At 38.5% G+C, this 13,265-nt stretch overlaps 1 pseudogene; it reads right to left on the bottom strand.

The window, feature by feature from the left end:
• LOC126198911 (myrosinase 1-like) overlaps positions 1-13,265 on the bottom strand; it is a 45,481-nt pseudogene that overhangs the window by 16,946 nt on the left and 15,270 nt on the right.

Below are 13,265 nucleotides of genomic sequence, written 5' to 3'. Positions count from 1 at the left end.
TCCATGCAAAAGTGTTTCTGAGCACATTATCCAGTGCACACTGTTCAACACGGAGCTCCGCAGCAACAAAACCGATACGTCTTCTCATGTTGACCAAACGATATCGTCAACTGAGACTGGACTGAACACGGAATCATCGAGACTCGACTGCGCATCGATGGACACACGTCGCCTGGGTGGATGATTTACTTTTCATATGACACAGGGTCGATAGTAGGGTCTGGAAATCGCATCATAGAGGCGGACGACTGCTCGAAAAATGATTTGTCTAAGGGATGCAAACATGACCCGATGGGTGTAATACTGTGCTATAGGTTAGTTTCATGTTCTTTGGATGATTATGTATTATAAATCCAAATGATTTGTCCATTAAAAATTAATTTGTGAATATGGTAGTAATTCCTACCCACGACCTTTTACACATTATGATAATAGAAATTCTTCTACGGAATGGAAGGAGTTGTGATACAGAAACTTCTTTAGTTTGTTTTCAAATTTTTCTTTGCTGTCTGTATCGAAATTTTGCTTTGCTTTCTGTCGGACAAGTGATTAAATCTTTTTGTCGCAGCATTGTGCACCCCTTTTTGAGCTAAAGACAAACTTAATGTGGTGTAATGACTCTCATTTTACCTTCTGGTTTGTAATTATGTACAGCATTGTTTCGTTTGAACTACAGTGGATCATTTACAAAAGACTCCATCAGGGAAAGAATATACTCTGAATAAGGAGATTTAATGCCTAACTCCTCAAACAGATGTCTGCAAAATGATCGTGGGTAAGCACCACATTTTATTCTTACAGGACGTTTTCGAGTAACGGAGACTTTCTTTCATGAAGGCGAGCTACCCCAGAACATTATTCCAAATGACATTAATTAATGAAAATATTCAAAGTATGTCAACTTACACAGTTGTCTCTCCCCAACATTTGGGATGATTCGAAGTGGAAATGTGGCTGAACTAAGTTGTTTTAGAAGTAACAAAACGTGCTTTGTTTAATTTAAATTCCCATCAATATAGACATTTAAGAATTTTGAAGTTTCAACCATATTTATTATTTTCTCAGCCTATATTACACTTGTCATTAGTGTAGTTCCCCAAGATGTGCAGAACTGAATGTCATTTTTTTTTTTTTAAATTGAGGGAAAAACCATTCACAGAAAACCAATCAATGATACTTTTAAGAACATTGTTTACCATTTCTTCTGTTTCTGTGTGCATGCTTGAATTGATTACAGTAGCAGTGTCATCTACAAGAAGAACTAATTCTGCTTGCTGTATATTAGACGGAAGATCGTTTACATGTATGAGAAGCATTGGTGGACCTGAGATTAAGCCTTGCAGAATCCCATAATTTATTCCCTCGAAGTCAGAATTACGTCCACGGAGTGTATTGGTTGTGTTACTAAGTACAACTTTCTGCATTCTCTTGCTGAGACATGACGTTATACCACTGGTTGGCTATAACATAAATCCCATAAGACCTGATTTGTTGGTTGGTTGATTTGCGGGAGGAGACCAAACAGCGAGGTCATCGGTCCCATCGGATTAGGGAAGCATGGGAAGGAATTTGGCCTCGCCCCTTCAAGGAAACCATCCCACCATTTTCCTGAAGCGATTAAGGGTAAATCACGGAAAGCCTAAATCAGGATGGGCGGACGCGGGTTTGAACAGTTGTCCTCCCGAATGCGAGTCCAGTGTGCTAACCATGGTGCCAACTTGCTTTGTCATAAAACTTGAATTTAACTAATAGAATACTGTGATTTACAGAGTCCAATGCCTTAGGTAGGTCGCAGAAAATGTCAGCCGGCACTATTTTATTATTTAATGATTAGTAACTTGCACCTGTATATTTTTCTTCAAAAAAATAAGCATATGTACAAAATAATAAGCGATGTTGTAACATGACTCGTTTCACATCATTACGATCTATCGTGTAAAATACTGGCCGATGTGGCCGAGCTGTTCTAGGCGCTACAGTCTGGAACCGCGCGACCGCTACGGTCGCAGGTTCTAATCCTTCCTCGGGCATGGATGTGTGTGATGTCCTTAGGTTAGTTAGGTTTAACCAGTTCTAAGTTCTAGGGGACTGATGACCTCAGATGTTAAATCCCATACTGCTCAGAGCCATTTGAACCATTTATCGTGCAAAATGACCCATTACGGCTATCGTACAAAATGACCCATGGAACTAATTGTAAGATTTGGCGAATGAACATGTAAATTAGATGAGAACATTCGCTTAGTCATACATGGGACCTATGACAGTAATCGAAGACATGAATGGCTGCTAGGAACCAACAGGACATTATTGAGAACCCCTTATATTCCTTGATGATGACGGTGTCACTACGTCAAAGTCGTGAACAGTGGTTCGAGAAGCTTGATAGTGAGCTGACACTCATATCTTGGCCATTCAGTTCGCCGACGGAACACATGTGCTACCCTGCTGTGTACCAACTCAGCAGCCACGAGCCACCGGCAAGTATTTTATGGGAATTGCGTGATCTGTGCGTAAACGTCTCGTGTCACATACACTGGGAAACCTGCCAATGACTTGCCGAATCCATGCACGCAGAACTAGTGCCGTATTGCGTTCCAGAGGTGAATCAACACGCAGTTAAGTGGGTGATCATAATGTTTTGGGGTCTTAGAATGTATGAGATTGCTAAATGATTGTGGCTATAGGGCATTCAGACTAGTACAGAGGGTATATAATGTCTTCTGAAATTCATTTGGAAAGAAGTAAACACTACCGAAATCTTCTAAATTATTAAGTTTGGCTTGCATTGGAGTATCTCCAATGCTCGAAATATTGAATTAGTTTCTGTAAACACTACTAGATATATAAGTTCGTAAGCTTCCACTACCTGTGTCAATTTGGGTAAAATCCTTTTGAGTATTATATTACCGACGTTTCGACCGCCTTTGTTTTGATTCTCTTCAGAGGGAATAAATTGCTCGTCCTGATTAATATCCCTGTACAGACGCCAGAACTGAGGGTAATATAACTGCTTTAGCGTTTTATTTTGAGACGTCCTAGAACTCAAAAGGATTTTATTTAAACTACTAGAGATATTTCATTAACTCTGTGGTGACATAAAGATGTGTGACATTGTTTGAAAAAATAATGTACCAACACAGGGCAACTTAGAACATCGTATTGAGAATATATCGCCGCTGTCCTCGTCTCACCTCTCTCCGTTTCTAATCATCTGTTAACTCCCGAAGACGAACTGAAGCCATTAGGAAATATGATACATTCCTCAACTTGACACTATTTTGTACCATCTCCAAGGAGGGCGCCATTATTTATTGATAACTAAATATATTTAGGTTTTATCTGTATTATTTCATTTAACAGAAGCAAGTATGACAGGTACTCACGTGTATCCCGAGTTCCATTCAAAGTTGTCCATGAGACTCCACGCCGTGTAACCGATTACTGGAACACCATCTGTGTTTATCGCTTCTAGGACAGCTCCGAGGTATTCCTAAAAATAATACCGCAGATTGCTGGTAATGAAATGACATTCGGAGAGTAAAAGCGATTACCAGATTCGTGTGAAAACATCTACTTACTGTAAAGTAATCGATGCGGTCTGTGTCGTTTAGCCCTCCAGAGTTGGAGAGACCGTTCTCTGTTATAAAGATTGGATATCCTGGGTATTCGGTGGCAACCCAATTCAGTTGATTTCGTAGTCCCCAAGCATAGTGCTGAAAATTTAAATACTTAGTTTAGATATTATTTCTATCGCACTCTACTTCATCAAGATGCATGCCCAAATATAATAATTAGTTTCTTGGAAATTTTATCTCCACATTAGTTAAAAGTCTGGCATTGACCCTTTACTTACATTCACTTATTCCAAGCCTGTGTTTGAAAGAAAAAAGACCATAGTGTAAAATCCAAGAAATCCTGTGGCGTATTCGTGAAAGTATTAATACAGTGTAATAATTACAGGCTTTTTTTCGCAACCATCGAACTTAAATAGTACATACTACCTATTTGCTGAGGGGAATTTCGCAGAATAGAAATAAGTTAGTCCTGGGCTAAGGAAATAAGATTTGGAAGAAGATCAGAGAATCTTGACGTGCTGTTCTGAAGAAGTTGCTAGTGGAGGCCATTTGCCGTTGCCTTCTGCCGTAGTATCAATCATCGCGTGTATGGCTGTGATGAGAGGTTGTGGGCAGTTTAGCGTGGTATTTTCCCGGTTTTCACTTCTTCATCCGACGGACGAATCACCATCAGCAGTGTCTCACTGTCTCACTCCACGTAGCTGTGGGGCGTGAGCTGGAATGTAACCCTTCTGACTAGCGCAACATCTGATGGCTGAGCAGGAATTTTACGCCACCACCTCTCTTCCTCTTGGCAGCCTTTTTCTCAAAATTCTGCAAAGTTCCATTTTTAACTACCAGTTTGAAGAGGATTCAGCATTACGCTTCTGCTGTTTGATTAAATTTCGAATCACGGACTACTGCACACTAATATACCCATCAAATCTGAAAGCTGTCGGTTCAAGATATTTCTATGTAGTTTCGAAATTTCTTCCATTTCCATCCCACCTCATCCTTGAGGAACATGTGAAAAATTATTTAGGCACAACCCGTGTACAAAATTTGTACCGAATTGTTGCTGCCGTGTTCCGGGAAACACACATCTATTCTTCTCTTGAAATATATCATTGCAGATAGAAATTGTTATTTTGTTATATTTACAATTTCCATCTTACTATGTAAGACTCTAAAATTCCTAGGTTTCGCATTAAAATTATTGCTGGTACCGTATTTGGTAATATTTATACCTCCCTTATGTACACTGCTTACTAACCATCTAGGCTTTATGAGATTATCACATTGCTCTGGGCTTATTTGCTGTGGTTTTATAGGATTTATTCGCTACAGTTGTTGCTGTCTTCACGATACTTTCATATGATACTACTTCTATAACGTACGCTACGTACGGTTTGTTCTTTCTGTGAGACTGCGCTTCCAAGTACTTAATACACACTGAAGCACGATCTACAGTTGTCGACTGATTGATTTGAGTGAGGGGACCAAACAGCAAGGTTCAAATGGTTCAAATGGCTCTGAGATCTATGGGGCTTAACTTCTGAGGTCATCAGACCCCTAGAACTTAGAACTACTTACATCTAACTAACTTAAGGACGTCACACACATCCATGCAGGAGGCAGGATTCGAACCTGCGACCGTAGCGGTCGTGCGGTTCTAGACTGTAGCACCTAGGACCGCTCGGCCACTCCTGCCGGGAAACTTCGAGTTCATCGGTCCCATAGGATTAGGGAAGCATGGGGAAGGAAACCGGCCGTGGCCTTCCACAGGAACCAATCCAAAATTTGCTGAAAAACCTACATCAGGTCCACAGGACGCGGATTTGAAACATCGTCCTCCCAAATTCGAGTCCAGTTTGATAACCACTGCGCTCCCTCGCTCGGTTTTGGTTGTTGTATTTGTCAGTTTCATTAAGTGCGTAGCGTAATCTGTTGCTGAAAACGTTTAGAGTCAACTGTAAATTAAGGTTTGTGTTAAATTTCATATTAAAATTACAATACTCAGATAATTCTTTGCTCTACAGCACTTCGTGGACTGGATATTGTGTTCTAGTGAAATATTTAGTTTATAAAATCGATTGTTTACATGGTTGTAATGTAATGTATATCAGTTGTTTTTTTTCAGATTTAACAGGCATTGAAATTCGACAGAAGTATTCAGGTTTACAATAGTACTAATGTATGGGTTTATAATATAAACTTGAGACGGTAATTGTGGAAAAGTAACTTATCCCCCACAAGAGTTATAACTGCAGGCTGCCATTCACTTTCATCTCCATCACTCTGCTTTCACAAAGCAGTAAAAAATTATAATAAATAAATTAATCCTACGTCAACATGTTGAGATTGATCTTGTATCGCGCACTATGAGCAGATTGTAATTACGTATTTGGAAACAAACTGGCTATGAAATCCGGTTATGAAAGGCTATTATCAAAATTGAAAAACTGCCAACAAAAAATAGCTTGTTTAAAAGGAATAGAATTCTAATATGTCATCATGATCATGAGCTTCATGGATCGTTTGTTCTGTTCCAGCTTATAACTCATGCTTTTCTCAAATGTCCTGCAATGATTCAATGCAACAGCCACCTGCCATGTTTCAAAACTTACTAGCATTAGTGTGTACCAACAGTCGAGAGTCGTGAGCAATTGCATATGTGGTATCACAATTTTCTTACCTTTGTGGTCGCAATTTTTAAAAACTTGAGAACCTTCAAGGGTTTTTCCACTCACATGCTTTTGTCCCTTGTATTTCTGTATAAGCAGTAATATGAGCTTACCCCACCAGGCATTGTATACACTCCAGAGTCCCGCGATTTGGAAGGCGATTCACCTATGAGGCCTGGCGTCACGAAGTTGGTTGAGTAGTGGTTCATTCCGAGAAAGTCTGCCGATCCTGTAAGAAGGTTTATTTCCTTTTCAGTTGACTGATAAACCGAAACGACAGCTTTAACCTTGCTAAAGAATTTATAAAGCTTTTTTTCCATTTCGTCACGCCGATGCTGTGGAACCTGAATACAGGTAATGATCCACATGAATGGGTACCATTAGAGACTTAGATACACCAGGAATGAATCAGTGCCCAGTTAAACCTTTCAGTCGACAACTGAGCTGGAGTCTGATCGTTTTTAAATTAACTAAGTACGAAAGGCTGGCATCAGAGTAAGAGTCTTGGTCAGCTTCAAAGTTTTACGAGGCCACAAACAAATTACCAAACACTTAACGACAAAAATCGTATAAAATTTATTTTTGTGTCTTCAATAATTATTAAATTAGCATCTATTTCGAATCAGCCATAAAACGTGAATTTTTATACAGGGTGTTACAAAAAGTTACGGCCAAACATTCAGGAAACATTCCTCACACACAAATAAAGAAAAGATGTTATGTGGACATGTGTCCGGAAACGCTTAATTTCCATGTTAGAGCTCATTTTAGTTTCGTCAGTATGTACTGTACTTCCTCGATTCACCGCCATGATTTCATACGTTATACTCTACCTGTGCTGCTAGAACATGTGCCTTTACAAGTACGACACAACCTGTGGTTCATGCACGATGGAGCTCCTGCACATTTCAGTCGAAGTGTTCGTACGCTTCTCAACAACAGATTCGGTGACCGATGGATTGGTAGAGGCGGACCAATTCCATGGCCTCCACGCTCTACTGACCTCAACCCTCTTGACTTTCATTTATGTGGGCATTTGAAAGCTCTTGTCTACGCAACCCCGGTACCAAATGTAGAGACTCTTCGTGCTCGTATTGTGGACGACTGTGATACAATACGCCATTCTCCAGGGCTGCATCAGCGCATCAGGGATTCCATGCGACGGAGGGTGGATGCATGTATCCTCGCTAACGGAGGACATTTTGAACATTTCCTGTAACAAAGTGTTGGAAGTCACGCTGGTAAGTTCTGTTGCTGTGTGTTTCCATTCCATGATTAATGTGATTTGAAGAGAAGTAATAAAATGAGCTCTAACATGGAAAGTAATCGTTTCCGGACACATGTCCTCATAACATATTTTCTTTCTTTCTGTGTGAGGAATGTTTCCTGAAAGTTTGGCCGTACCTCTTTCTAACACCCTGTATAAAAGATGACTGCCACTAGTTACTGACAATATTTCCATTTCATATGTTTTTGAAAGGTTCTGTGACAAAAATCATTTTCTATGTTACAAGAAACCCTTTGAAATCTTCATGCATAAAGTGCTGCTGGCACTTCTACTGCATACGTTGATAGTTACGTGTTACAAGACTCAATAACGTAATGTGGAGAATAGACCTGTACTGGTTCAGTGTTTCCAGGAATTTTTTGGAATCGTATTGCCTTAGGCTCTGGACAGCCATTTCTATTATTCCTAAAGACACAAATGGTTGAAATGGCTCTGAGCACCATGGGACTTAACATCTGAGGTCATCAGTACCCTAGGACTTAGAACTACATAAACCTAACTAACCTAAGGACATCACACACATCCACGCCCGAGGCAGGATTCGAACCTGTAACCGTAGCGGTCGCGCGGTTCGAGACTGAAGCGCCTAGAACCGCTCGATCACACCGGTCGGCCTAAAGACACAAGTCATGTATAAAGTAGCGTTTGTATCTATTACATTATATAATTTGGAGACGTCCTTTCATTAAGTTCTTATACACTGACTTTGGAATTTGTTTCCGTTCTTCATGACGAAAAGGTGGTTATTCTGATCTGAGCGAATGGATGTGCAGCGCAACCGATGCCAGAAAGAGTCGTGAAATTATAGAAGGGTTTTCTAGTGCAGGTTGTGCTTAAAAATAATTGTTCAGAAAAATTTCTACACGTTGTGCCATTACCGAGTTAATTACCATTGACGTTAGCCATTCGGGTCGTGGCGCCCGCAAATTCAAGCGGCCCGCCAGATACTTGTTCTCACAGCATAGGTTATGGCGCATAAGACTGTTTATCCTTAGTTCGGGTTCCATTCTTACTATCATTCCATGTCCAATTTTTGTATCACTCCCTTATTCGGTTTTAGGAAAGCAAACGAAGAACACTTTTGGCAACACCGTCTCTGGCGGGCAGCTTGTGTTTGAGCGCGCAGCGGCATGATCGGTTAACTTCAAGGTTAATTAACTCGGAAACGGGGCAACGTGTCGAATCTTTTTACTTAACAAATACTTCTCAGTACAACCTACCTTGCAATGCCCTAACGAGCTTTTCAAAGCGTTTCTATTACTCTGTATAAAGGAGAACGAAAATATAGGAGATATTTGACTATTAACCCCAGCAGTGTTCTTGGTTTCAAAGCCTGTGATATCACCCTTGGGGCTGTCGGATTTCAGGATCAAAATATTCAGCTATTTTGCCGCTTTGCCTCTTGAATCTTAGCTGACACTTCATATTACGTCAAGAATGCTTTCTAATGCTCCAGCATCACACTGTGAAACAAACAGTGCTGTTTCTTCGAAAGTTTTCCTGGAGAATCTGTTTAAATTCCTTTCGGGTGTATGACTCAGCAAGCTCTCTGGTTCTGCTCAACATACAGGCAACGAAACTTGCCGATGAAACGAATTCCAGCGGCGAGAGAAAATATCTACTGCTGTTAACACTGGGATGGTGACATGATTCAGTCAGAAAATTTCATTAGAAATAATGATATAAGCTGAACGAAAATGTGATAGGAACAATTTATATCACAGTCATATCCTGACGTTACTAGAAATGTTATATTGTCAGTTGTTGAATCCAAAGTATCCTCCATTGCTGTGTATTTGGAGACTCACCCCTAATGTATTCGATCTCTTCCTGTGTGAATTTTTTTTTTTGGTAGCCTTGAGTGGTTTCGTCCCTCACGAGCACTGTTGTCATCCACTAACTGTTGCACCACAAGTGGGTAATCCCCTTCCTCAGTGTAGATTGGGTGTGCGAAGATACCCATCTGCAGAACAGAATGAACATTAGTTTTCCTCACTGTCAAAAAATTCTCATATGTAGGCTTCATAACTCGCGTGATTGCTATCCGTTGAACACTCTAAGGTACTAGCAATACACGGAAAATTTAAAGGAACTCCAACTGGTTGGCAGCAGGGCTGAAACACCCACCTGAAACTGTCGTGCTCGTTCACTGGCATCGTTTTCCCCTTCTGTGTTACTCGCCGGTTCAAGCCCATCCATATTAAGTGTGATTCCCACACTACCTGTAAAGTATACCAAACCATATACATATACACATACATATAAATTAAATTATATGACATTGTCATGCTGAAGAAGAGAATGCTGCTTGTCTGGACGAGTTCTTGGAATACATCCTTTGAGTTTGTTGGGCCGTTTCTTATGCACCTATAAAGTTACGTTTGACACCCTGTTGATACACGGTACAGTTTGGAACCCTATAGCGGCAGAGGGCTGCAAGGTGTGTCAGCAAATCTGGAAGTCATGCGAGTAATACACGTAAAATGTAATACCTCTTCCGATTATGGGAAGAGAATAAAAAATTCTGAGTCACTACTTTTCAGCACACCCTCGTGTTGCATCAGGTGGCTTGCCGTGTACACGTTATTTCATCGTCCTTCAACCGCTTCAGTTATTGGTTAGTTACATGTTTCATAGATCATTTGAACGATTCTTTTATCGAAATGATATGGAAAGAGTCAGTTTATAGTGTATGTATACTTGCATACATGATTAGTGTTAATATTAATGAACACATGAACGTTTTATTCCTACTATGCAATTACACTTAAAAACGTTTTTAAAATATTTTTATTAGCTACCAGTTTTGAAGTAGAAATTTATCAATGGAATAGAAAGAGTTGTCTGGGAAAAATGACTGAAAATTAAATTTAAGACTTGCTCTGCTACTGTCAGACATCTTATGTTAGTGTGCAAATGAGCAACATTTTTTATTACTGTTTACTGAACTCGTCTCTGAGCCACTGTCAGCTTTAACAATGAGTAATAAAGGTCATTTTCCCTCTAGTGTTGTAAGTATGTGCATCACTGTTCTTCTTAAATTGTGATGGACGTTTTATAAGTTACTTCATTAGCGAAAATATGTATTGCCATGGCACAGTTAAAATATTTAGCTCCTTTAAAAGATACCTACTGATGTCCGTGAGTGAATACCACATGTTATTTTTTGTGCTAGCTTTCTTGAATCAATACTTTCTTCCTATGTGATGAGTTACACCAGTAAATTATTCTGTACAGTAATAATGGAATGGAGATATGCAAAATAAGTCAAGAGGTTGACACATTTTTTCTAAGATTAGGAATTATATGAAGAGTAAAAGTAGGTGAACTTGATTGGTGGAAAATCTCGGTAATAGACTTCTTACAATTCACGTGTTCATCAGTATGAACCACCAAAAATTTGAAGCATTCTGTCCTACTTACTGACTCCTGCTAAAGTGCGACATGAATTATTGATACGATTCTGTTTGTTGTACAGAACTCAATGTAGTGTGTTTTTTCAAAATTTAGTGATAACTCATTTGCAGACAACTTAATAATTCTTTGGAAAATATAATTTACTAACTTTTGTTTTGTGTTCTCTCTAATGGGATTCATTGTAACACTAGTATCATCTGCAGAAAATATATTTTTTCTTGTTGAATGTTAAGTGAAAGTCATTCAGATATATCAGAAGTAGGACTGGACCCAAAATTGAACCTTGCGGGACTCCATTTGTGATTTTTTTTTTCCAGTCGCAAAAATTTTCTACCTTTCCGACGTCTGAATTATTCAGCACAATGTATTGGATTCTGTTCGTCAAGTATGAGTGAAACCAGCTGATTTTAAAGCCATCAATTGCATAAAACCTGTTTTTTTTTTTTTTTTAGAGAGAATAATGATCTAAAAGATCGAAGGCCTTGGGAAGAAAATATCCACAGGCGATATGTTATTATTTAAGGCTTGTGGTATCAAATAAGGCAGTGGATAAATAACATTCTCAGCTGAGCAGCCTTTCTGAAATCCAGACTGCAATATGCTAAATAAATTGTTTACTAAATGTGTGACTACATTTCAGTACATTACGTTTTCAAATATTTGGGAAAAAGAAGTCAGTAAGGAAACTGGACAATAATTGTTTAAGTCTGTCTTATCATGTTTGTAATGAAGTAGTTTAATAATTCTATGATCTGTCTGGAAAAATTGCCTGTGCCATGGATGCAACGCTTATTACTGATTAGATTAAGGACATTATTGATTAAGTTGAAACAGTTTGTCAGAATTCTGTATGAAATACCATCAACTCCATAAGAGCATCTGTTGTTTAGAATTTCTATAATTGTATTAACCTCAGTGAACCATATTGATGCTACTTCTAGTTGCGTAAAGGTTTGTGGAATGATATTTTTAATATATTTTCTTGCTTCTTCAACTGAACAATTTAATCCTCTATTTCCTGCTATATTTAGAAAGTGATATTTAAAGGTGGTGAAACTTGTGAATTAGCAGTCAAAACCTTGTCATTTAGGTTAACTGTTATGTAATCGTGTACACTGACTGGCTTTCTTGTCTTCCATTTGACAATGTCCCATATAGCTTTAATCTTATTATCTAAATCATTTATTTGGCTCAGGACATGCACACGTCTGGATACTTTAATGAATTTCTTTTTAAGTTCTACAGCATTTTATGCAGTATGCAAGTAATGCGGAATCTCTGTTTATCCTGGCCCTTGCATAAACTTTTCCCTTCCTCTTCCATGAGATTTTATATCTGTTAGTTATTCATGACTTACTTCTTTTTTAATGAATCTTTTGGAAAATTATTCAGGAAAGTAACTTTCAAACATTGACACAAATTTACTATGGAATAAATTGAACTGGATATTTGCATCTCTTCTGAGATGTACCTAATCCCATTGCACCCCTGTTATGTAACAGATAAGTAAACCTCACTGCTTTATACGAAACTGTCTCCAAGTTGTGAGGTGCCATAGAGATTGTTTCTATTTATTGTCCACTATGATCAAATAGTCTATTAGCAACTGGGTGGAAAAAATTATTTCACCATGAGCACTGTTTATAAAAAAGGTTGTTAAGTGCCATACTATTTATTTATATTAATTGTCCATTACGATCATATAGTCTTTTAGCAACTGGGTAGACATAATTGTTTCATCCTGAGCACTGTCCACAAAAAAGTTATCATTCAATGTTCTACTTTCTTGCTGCACATGAGTTGAGAATTGACTGCTGAAATTAGATTGAAACATCCAAATTGTAATTCTAGTCTGTACCTTTTAAGAAATCTTTAGTGTAATCTCCACAACTACTAACTTTTTCTTCTTGTCTGGCAGGCAGATAAATAATGCATCTGGATATCTCATAAATAACTGTAAGTTTTGTAGAAGGGATCTGTTGAATTTTAGAATTATCAAAGAAGTATGCTGGAATAACAACTCACAAGCACATACTTCTGGGTTTTGATCAACATAAAAACTATTTGTTTCAATATTTTTTGACTGTGTGTCCCATTTTTACATATACTGCAATTCCTCCTTTTTCCATGTTAACTCTAGATTAAAATGTTGCAAGTCTTTAATCTCTGATATTTAACTTCTCTATCCCTGTGGTTATATCCTATCAGTATTTTCCACATCTTCTAGGCATAAAGTAAGCTCATCTATCTTGTTTTTGACCATCTAATGTTCTGATGAAACAAATAAGTTTTATTTTTATGGAAGATGTTAAGCGTATA

Source organism: Schistocerca nitens, chromosome 8 (genome assembly GCF_023898315.1).
Source record: "Schistocerca nitens isolate TAMUIC-IGC-003100 chromosome 8, iqSchNite1.1, whole genome shotgun sequence".
NCBI classification, from domain to species: Eukaryota; Metazoa; Arthropoda; class Insecta; order Orthoptera; family Acrididae; genus Schistocerca; species Schistocerca nitens.
The sequence above is the reverse complement of the archived record's forward strand: the minus strand, read 5'-3'. Positions and strand labels throughout refer to the sequence as shown.